The sequence below is a fragment of the Fistularia commersonii genome, chromosome 6, assembly GCF_037954325.1.
Source record: "Fistularia commersonii isolate RoL2024-O1a breed Wild chromosome 6, RoL_Fcom_v1.0, whole genome shotgun sequence".
NCBI lineage: Eukaryota > Metazoa > Chordata > Actinopteri > Syngnathiformes > Fistulariidae > Fistularia > Fistularia commersonii.
In genome coordinates this window covers 14,814,472-14,823,252 of record NC_141289.1, presented here as the reverse complement: position 1 = coordinate 14,823,252, position 8,781 = coordinate 14,814,472, and the positions used below count along the sequence as shown (strand labels likewise).

At 41.8% G+C, this 8,781-nt stretch overlaps 7 non-coding genes across 7 annotated transcripts; 2 read left to right on the top strand and 5 right to left on the bottom strand.

Moving 5' to 3' along the window:
* Positions 1–1,171: 1,171 nt before the first annotated feature.
* trnam-cau (transfer RNA methionine (anticodon CAU)) lies at positions 1,172–1,244 on the bottom strand. Its single transcript has one exon. It is a non-coding gene; the product is annotated as a tRNA-Met (tRNA).
* Positions 1,245–2,045: 801 nt separating this feature from the next.
* On the top strand, positions 2,046–2,117 carry trnad-guc (transfer RNA aspartic acid (anticodon GUC)). Its single transcript has one exon. It is a non-coding gene; the product is annotated as a tRNA-Asp (tRNA).
* Positions 2,118–3,625: 1,508 nt separating this feature from the next.
* On the top strand, positions 3,626–3,697 carry trnad-guc (transfer RNA aspartic acid (anticodon GUC)). Its single transcript has one exon. It is a non-coding gene; the product is annotated as a tRNA-Asp (tRNA).
* A 311-nt stretch (positions 3,698–4,008) lies between these two features.
* On the bottom strand, positions 4,009–4,081 carry trnam-cau (transfer RNA methionine (anticodon CAU)). The gene has a single exon. It is a non-coding gene; the product is annotated as a tRNA-Met (tRNA).
* A 747-nt stretch (positions 4,082–4,828) lies between these two features.
* Positions 4,829–4,899, bottom strand: trnag-gcc (transfer RNA glycine (anticodon GCC)). Its single transcript has one exon. It is a non-coding gene; the product is annotated as a tRNA-Gly (tRNA).
* Positions 4,900–6,345: 1,446 nt separating this feature from the next.
* Positions 6,346–6,418, bottom strand: trnak-cuu (transfer RNA lysine (anticodon CUU)). Its single transcript has one exon. It is a non-coding gene; the product is annotated as a tRNA-Lys (tRNA).
* A 782-nt stretch (positions 6,419–7,200) lies between these two features.
* Positions 7,201–7,273, bottom strand: trnam-cau (transfer RNA methionine (anticodon CAU)). The gene has a single exon. It is a non-coding gene; the product is annotated as a tRNA-Met (tRNA).
* Positions 7,274–8,781: the final 1,508 nt, after the last annotated feature.

Below are 8,781 nucleotides of genomic sequence, written 5' to 3'. Positions count from 1 at the left end.
ATTTAATAGTTAATATATCATGTAGAATGTGTGCTCAATCATTATATCATGGCCTATCTATGACAAAATCCCATCTGATATTGTCAAATAACTTCTAAAAGGACTTTATAAATGCATTGTCACGTTTAAATATTGTACTGTGTTATGCAACATGCATGAAACTGAAACTGAAACCTTGTATTCATTGCAAGCTGAAATTTTTTTGTCTAACTTGAAAACAAAAGACGATAGGTCAAAAGTATTTATTCAAACCAAAGAATTGTACACACAGATTTTAAATCTGAATTCATCCACTAGTTCCCGCGCTGTAAGAGTGTAAGTTCCCGAACATTTAAGAACTGATAGAAAGCAAATTTTCAGTCCGAGGTTATAACAGCTTGACAAAATGAATCTGCAGCACATTTTCACATTCTGTGCATGACCACCTCCCCTTCTCCTTATTTTTACACAAACATGAAAACATTTCTAAAATCCTGTAGCAATCTAAAATTAAATGTGTCTGCGGCATTTTTTTGGCATCAAGCTGTGGCTGGAGGAGTCCAGGTGGAAAGGTAGTCAGGCTAGAAGCTTAGGAGCAGGCTTTAAGTTGTATTATCATGGAACTGATAGGATGAGAAATGGAGTTGGAGTTATCTTGAAGGAGGTGTTTGTTAGGAATGTTCTGGAGGTGAAAAGAATGTCAGATAGACTTATGAGTCTGAAATTTGGAAATTGAAGGTGTGATGCAGAATGTCCCCGGAGATGACAGAGTGGTAATTGGTGGAGACTTCAAAAGGGATGTTGGTGCAAGTAATAGAGGGGATAAAGAAGAGCAGATTGGGTATACAGGATAGGAACGCAGAAGGACAGATGGTGGTAGACTTTGCAAAAAGGATGGAAATGGCTGTAGTGAAGAAAAGACTGGAACATAGGATAACTTATGAGAGCAGAGGTAGGAGAACACAGGTAGCCTACATCTTGTATAGACGAAGTAAATGAAAGATATCAGTGAGAGTGGGGCTAGACAACACAGGATGGTGGTTTGTAGGAATTGAAGAGGATGAAGAGTGGAAAGGTAGTTGGTAATGATGATTTACCTGGGGAGGTATGGAGGTGTGCCGGAGAGGCATTGGTACAGTTTCTAGTAAGTCCATGGTATTTGTCTCCTGAAGGACTATTGAACAAAAAGCACTGCCCCGTGTGAGGCTCGAACTCACGACCTTCAGATTATGAGACTGACGCGCTGCCTACTGCGCCAACGAGGCCTTGATGTACATGCCATAAGCCATTTTTATCGGAATTAAAACACCATAGAACATCTATATGTTCAAAGGACAGCACTTGGGGTCAACAGTCCGGGTTCCAGGACGTCAGAATGGGTGGAATGGGTCTTCTCTTTGGCCTTCCTTGAGACCTCTTGCCTGGCAGCTCCAATTCCAGCATCTGTTTACCAATATATTCTCTATCCCTCCTTTGTACATGACCGAACCATCTCAGTCTGGCTTCTCTGATCATCTCTCCAAAACTTACATGTGCTGCTCCTCTGATGGACTCATTCTTGATCCTATCCATCCTGGTCACTCCCAAAGAGAACCTCGATATCTTCATCTCTGCAACCTCTAGTTCAGCCTCCTGGCTTTTTGTCATTGAAACAGTTTCTTGGCCATACAGCATCACTGGTCTCACCACTGTCTTGTACACTTTTCCTTTCATTCTGACCGATAGTCCTCTATCACAAAGTACCCCCAACACTTTTCTCCACCCATTCCAACCTGCTTGGACTCATCTTTTCACCTCTTTTCCACAGACTCCATTGCTCTGGACTGTTGACCCCAAGTACCTGAAATCCTCCAGCTTCTTGATCTCCACTTCCTGTAGCCTCACCGTTCCTCTCATTCACACACATATACTCTGTCTTGCTGCTACCTACTTTCGTTCCTCTCCTTTCTCTACCTGTTTTCTGCTCTCACTACAGATCAATGTCAGAGTAGTTGATCTATCTAACCATTACAAACCCCGTTCACCGTCAGCGAATCTACTCCCGCATTTGGCAAGTCTCGCACCACTCCTCGTTAGTATAGTGGTAAGTATCCCCGCCTGTCACGCGGGAGACCGGGGTTCGATTCCCCGACGGGGAGAGAAGTTTTACTTTCTTATAGTTTTTGCAAAACCCAAAGCACTTCGCTTGACATTATTTTACAGGTAATCTCTTCATTGGTAATCTTATGATTCATTTATTTTCACAAATAAACACTACAGCACAGCCTTAGCGTGATCTGTTTTTTTAAAGCTTCAGGCAATGATCAGACGTATTTTTTTGCGATACTGCATATTTTGGTATTGAGCTGACATCAAGTAAATACAGGGCTTATATTACTTAATCCCAATTTTCATTTTATGTGGGTTTTTATATGTTTCTTGTTTTATTATTATAATATATTATGACAAGACAAGGGACAATCGATTCCTTTGCCTTGGTCTCACCCTATACTCAACATCTGACAATTTTTCTAAAACAGTACACGGCCCAATCCAGTGGCTCATCAGCTTGGGGGAGAGGCCATTTTTCCTCATAGGGCTGTAGACCCACACCTGGGCACCAGGAGTGAAATTCCTCTCCACAACACAAAAGTGGAAGTCACAGGCCCATTTCTGTTTGGACCCCACCTCTGTTTGCTTGCCTGCTTAACTCATCCACTTGATTTGTTCTCGGAGATGGTACAGGTAACCCAAGCGAGGTCTGCCGTCCACTTCAGGTTCAAGTGGAACTTGCGTAGTTCCCTTCCAAACATAGGTACCGATAAGCTCACAGGACCAGTGGTAAGTGCAGATCCCAATCTCGCTGCTGCTGACTGGTCAGAATCTCCAGTTGGCTGGCCAGGGTTTGATTAAACTGCTCAACTAACTCGTTACTCTGAGGGTGTAGTGGTGTAGTCCGTGTTTTCTTGATCCCCAGGCGCCGCCAGATGTCACTAAACATCTAGGCCTCAAAGTTCCACCCCTGGTCAATATGCAGCTCCTCTGGCACCCCAATGCAGCAGAACATCTCGTTCACCAAACGCTCTGCTGTGGTGATGGTACTCTGGTCGGGGACAGCAAATGCTTCTGACCATTTGGTGAAATAGTCTACGGCACCTAAGGTGGAAAGGGACCTAAGATGTCGATGGCTAAACGTTCTCTGGATTTGCCCACTTGATACTGCTGCAAAGGGGCATGGAGCACTGTGTTGGACCCTTCTGGCTGGTACACGGTCGTAGGAGGAACTTTTAAACCCTAAAGATACAGGCAGCAGCAACCGAGTGCCAGAACCACAGCCAGAAGCACAGTAGTTCGTCTCAGGACGTCAGACAGAACAGCCAAAGTACGCAATGACCTGCTCTCTCTGTAACACAGATTAGTGTCACACATCGAACACAACATTTTACAATCCACCATGGAGTTTTTTAACATGAATTCACGGTGTCATACCAAAGCCGCTTCCTCGTTAGTATAGTGGTGAGAATCCCGGCCTGTCTCGCAGGCGTGAAAATACTTTCCTTGTGTATATCATTATTATTATTATTGCATTAATATTATTTTATCAAGAGTATCATTGACACTGTATTTATGATAATATTGAAATATTCAGCCAATAGTAGAAATCATCTCCTCGTTAGTATAGTGGTAAGTATCCCCGCCTGTCACGCGGGAGACCGGGGTTCGATTCCCCGACGGGGAGTGCTGTTTTGTCGGGCTCAAAAAATGTTAATCAAGTCCAATTTACCTTTTGTGACTGAGCGGTGACCGTGAATTTGAAACACAGATCATGTGGACACGATCATGTGTCCATATTTTGTGAAAAAAAAACTGGGGAAATGTGCATAATCGGCCTGATGCCATTCTTCTTGCCTTTCATATTGACTCGCTGTAATATATATGTTAATCAATTCAATTACTCATTGAAGGTGGCCATCGAATTACAGACCAATGTTAGGACTGTCCACTTTTGTGCAACTTGACACTCTAAAAGGGATTTGTTCAAAAAAACAGTGCCCCGTGTGAGGCTCGAACTCACGACCTTCAGATTATGAGACTGACGCGCTGCCTACTGCGCCAACGAGGCTCTCAGGAATCACTTTGAAATCGTATAAGTCTTAGCTAAGTACACTCAAGGCTCGTTTATAGCAGGTATATTCTGATTATTGTATTACGAGCCTGTTATAATGGTTTTGAGGATCAGTCAGTCAAAAGTCAGTGTGTGTACAAGCAAGGACTCATTCACCTTACCCTGTCCACCCTACGTTTGCTCACCGAATATTTTTTTTGCCAGTTAAAAGCAATTTCATCCAATTGTTCCGTTTCCGGCTCCTCAAAAGGACTGACGCCACGTTAAAGCCCAACCCCCGGGTTGTGGACCGGTACCGGGCCGCCCAAGAAATCATTTATTTCCGTTAGCGATTATCTCGGTCTGAACAATCTTAATTTGGATATATCTTTTATTTTGAAAAATCACCGGAATCTCACGATCCCATCTCGTTGCGCACCAAAAATGTAACCCACAAGCTAGCAAAATGATTAAAAACACAGACGTCAGACCAAAAGTTTCTTTTCGAAGGGGAAATGGTCTGGGGAAGAGACAGAAGAGCCTTCAACTAACAAGGAATGGGAAAAATTTAACAGACATTACCGGGAGTTCTACGTGAAATGTGGATTTATCGTCCCACAGACCAAGCCGCTTTGCATAATATAAGTCTATAAAGCATTTATTAAACTCATACGAGTACAAAGTGGGTTTACGTTCATCATTGTAGTCACGATATAAACAATCTATGAATACCATAGGGACCATCGAGTTCACAAAAGGTTGTCTTGCATTGGCCGGGAATCGAACCCGGGCCTCCCGCGTGGCAGGCGAGAATTCTACCACTGAACCACCAATGCATTGATACACATAAACGAAGGAAAACAGATTTACATCCATCATACAGACATTCATTTCTTTGCTTATTTTGGGGGCAGGGGGAGGGTTGTAAGTGTGATTAGTAGGGTAGTGCTTGGTGAAGAAGTAGGGACATGGCAGGGACATGTGGCTTGACCAATTCCTGAAGATATGACAGGTGTCCCATTCACTTATGTAATGTAAAATAAATGTAGCTACTCCTTACTGTTAAATCACTGTGAATTTATTACTCATTAATATCCAAAATGATACATATGCATTCCCATTTTTCATGTAACAGCCTGTTGGTATTTTCCATTTACACTTGAAAATTGCATCGATGTGGATACACTGCAATCTAATGGCGGGATGCCATCACTTCGTGGGTAACATGAATTGTGGGAAATATAGTTAATGGTCAATGCACGTTTGACTTATTTATTTTAACACGCAGAACAATGGGAACACGCCTCGGCTGGCGGATCTCTGTCATCGCATTAGGGTCAATATGGATGGTGCACTCACCAGGAAAAAGACCTCTTCCTGTGAAAACGTCAGAAACTCTTCCATTACTGACATGCTCTTTATTGGCATTCAACATTGACATTGCCTTTTACAGCTAACTGTCCACCTCCGTAACCATAGAGGGGACAGGGCGACATTTGCAGTGTGTGCTGTATTCCTAGCTTTCTAAATGTGCTTATAGGAATTACGTTAGCTGAGGCACCAGTGTCTAATCTGAATTTGACTCTGCTTTTGTTTAGACAAACAAGGCAGACTGCAAAAACTTTCTCCATCTAACCCTATTCTCTGTATCCTCCTCTCTCACACCAACTACCTTCATATCCTCTCTCACTACGTCCATAAATCTTCTCTTTGGTCTTCCTCGAGACCTCTTGCCTGGCAGCTCCCATTCCAGCATCCATCTACCAATATGGACATGTATCTCATGCTGAGTGTGCTTTATTGCCACAGTAATCACATGAGTTGTGGAACTTTTTTATATCCATCTGACTTGAAGCTAGCTACGCCGCCATGACCTCATGAGTTGCGCTGTTTCCATGGTGCTGCCTTTTGTGGTTGCCGGTTGACTGTATGCACGGCTTGCTCACTGTTGCCTCGTGCAAACGTCTTCATTTGGCTCTGTGCTATTTCGTGAGAACACGCAATGTCTATTGCTTTGTCTAATGTCAAATCAGACCCGACACTGAGAGTTTTTCCCTTACTGGATGCCAAAAACAACACAGTCTCTTCCCCAGACAAGGGAACCTGCAGGTTGACACAGCTTAATACATAGTTTTTACACAGCGTGGGTAAAGCTTCAGATGACATGTTGAACAATTGTAGTGGAGAACACATATCCAAATAATGCTGACAGTATAGACACATTTTCACAGAATATTACACTGGAAGTTGCAAGTGTGATGTTCAATTGAGACAAAAGATAGCGCCCAACGTGGGGCTCGAACCCACGACCCTGAGATTAAGAGTCTCATGCTCTACCGACTGAGCTAGCCGGGCACATTAAGCACTGAAACTTTTGGTGTATATGAAGAATCCAAGGTAAACACCTCTCTATGCAGGTTCTCGAATATTCTTGAATTCAACCGGACCTGAATTTCTTCAGCTGCCACTCGGATGGATAAGGATCAGGATTGAGTCCATCACAGGGCCGTGCATGCTTCTTTTTCTTCTTTCGGCTTTTCCCTTCAGGGGTCGCCACAGCGAGTCAACTTTCTCCATCTAACCCTACTCTCTGTATCCTCCACTCTCACACCAACTACCTTCATATCCTCTCTCACTACGTCCATAAATCTTCTCTTCGGTCTTCCTCGGACCTCTAACATATGCTTTTCCTCTGATAGACTCATTCCCGATCCTATCCATCCTGATCACTCCCAAAGAGAACCTCAACATCTTCATCTCTGCAACCTCTATTCTGCCTGCTGTCTTTTGGTCATTGTAAGGGCAGTGCATGCTCTGGGGATGAAATCAGACTGAAATGGTTTGGACATGTAAAAAGATAGTGAAGATATGGTTTGAATAATGCTGAAGTTGGGAGTTCGAAGAGGAGATTCGTAGATGCAATGGACATAATGTTTATTCGTTTATTCAAGAGATACAGAGAATATGGTTGCATGGAGACGGCTGATTTTCTGTGTTGATTCCATAAAGAAGCAGGCGAACAAAGACAAATAAGTCGAAAAGTATATTAAATAGAAGATCACATGGTCCACAAGGCATTATCGTGGAATTAACTCAATGTACTGATTATAAGAAAAAGAAGACAGGATTAAAATATCTGCCCCGTGTGAGGCTCGAACTCACGACCTTCAGATTATGAGACTGACGCGCTGCCTACTGCGCCAACGAGGCGTGATCCTTCCTACTCATACTCGATTTTATAAATCGTACCCAACACACAAGAGCTTACATGCTGTCAACGCTATATGTTAATGAATTAACGCACTTTGACTGTTAAGTGCTGACAGTCAAATTTGATCATAGTGAGTTTATCTGTCTACTGGAGAGCAGTAAACAACAGGAAAACAGACGAGTCGGTATTCCAGGGCCCATTCAGGGTTCTTTTATTGCTGATTGACTTATTAACGCATCATAACATGAGAACGAAGTTCAAGCTCCCTCTCAATCGAGGTAAGTATCATGTAGTCTTTGCCTGCAAATGGCGTCATTTAAACTTAAATAGAAATCAATATTTTAACATCCTGCGATGCATCATTATTCACATTCAATTAAATGCTAACTCACACATAGTTGAAAAGAAATAAAAAGAAATGAGACGTGTGCCTACTGAAAGCCATATTTAATAATTTACTTTCACCATGCATTAACCATATAGAAAATATTTTACAGCAATTACAATATATTAAAAAAAGACATTTCATGATGCCCAAAACGGTCACAAATAGCTGAAGGCTGACAAGTTGTCACTGGGCCAGGCTGATGGTAATTACATCAACAAGGTAACATTTTGCCCAGTGATTAGGTAACAAAACAGTTAACACAAAAGAAATACATGAAGAACAAAGATTCGTTAGAAAAACATATTAGTTTTTATGATACAACCATTGATCAACACCCAGCCTGCCATGGGTGCAGTTTTTTTTTATTGTCTTTTTACAAACCAAAACTCTGCCTTTGCTCTGTGAAAAGGTTTATGGAGTCTACTTTGCAAATGAAGCACACAAGCATTAGTTGATTAGTGACCCCCGACAGAAATGGGGGTAGAAAGGAATAGGGTGGTCATATTCTGTGCTGGCAGAGGTTGAGTAAAAGCGGAAGGCATCAGTTCTACACCTCAAAATGGCACAAGTTAAAAAAAAAAAAAAACATTGCAAATATGCTCCTTCATACTAAACAATTAGCATTATCGCCCTGCAAATAATACTGTTTTCTTCAAATCAGACATTTTTCAAATCATCACAGCAAGTAAATCCTTTAATATACAAATCAGTCTCTGGCCTTGATGGATTAGAAAAAACACATATGAATGGCAATCAATTTGAAGCAAAATAAAATTTTGTCTTTTTTCTGATGGGGGGAGAAAACAAAAACAAACCAGAAGGTAGCCAGGTCAGTTTGAATAAACAAAATAGATCTTTTACTGATACATCCCTGTCTTGGGCGTTGCAGTTTTGACAAATGAAACAAATGTATTTCAGACTAAATGATGTTTTTAAATTTGATGACTTGTTTGATTTGATTACGTGATCAATTAGTGCGATACTAATGGATCTTATATTTCAAAATCAGCTTCACAACACTGCTTAATTACAATACTGCTTTTCACATCAAAAGAAACAAACAAAAAAAGCACAGCTTCAAGTCACAACGCATTTCATGTTTCAAGTCATATGTGTTCC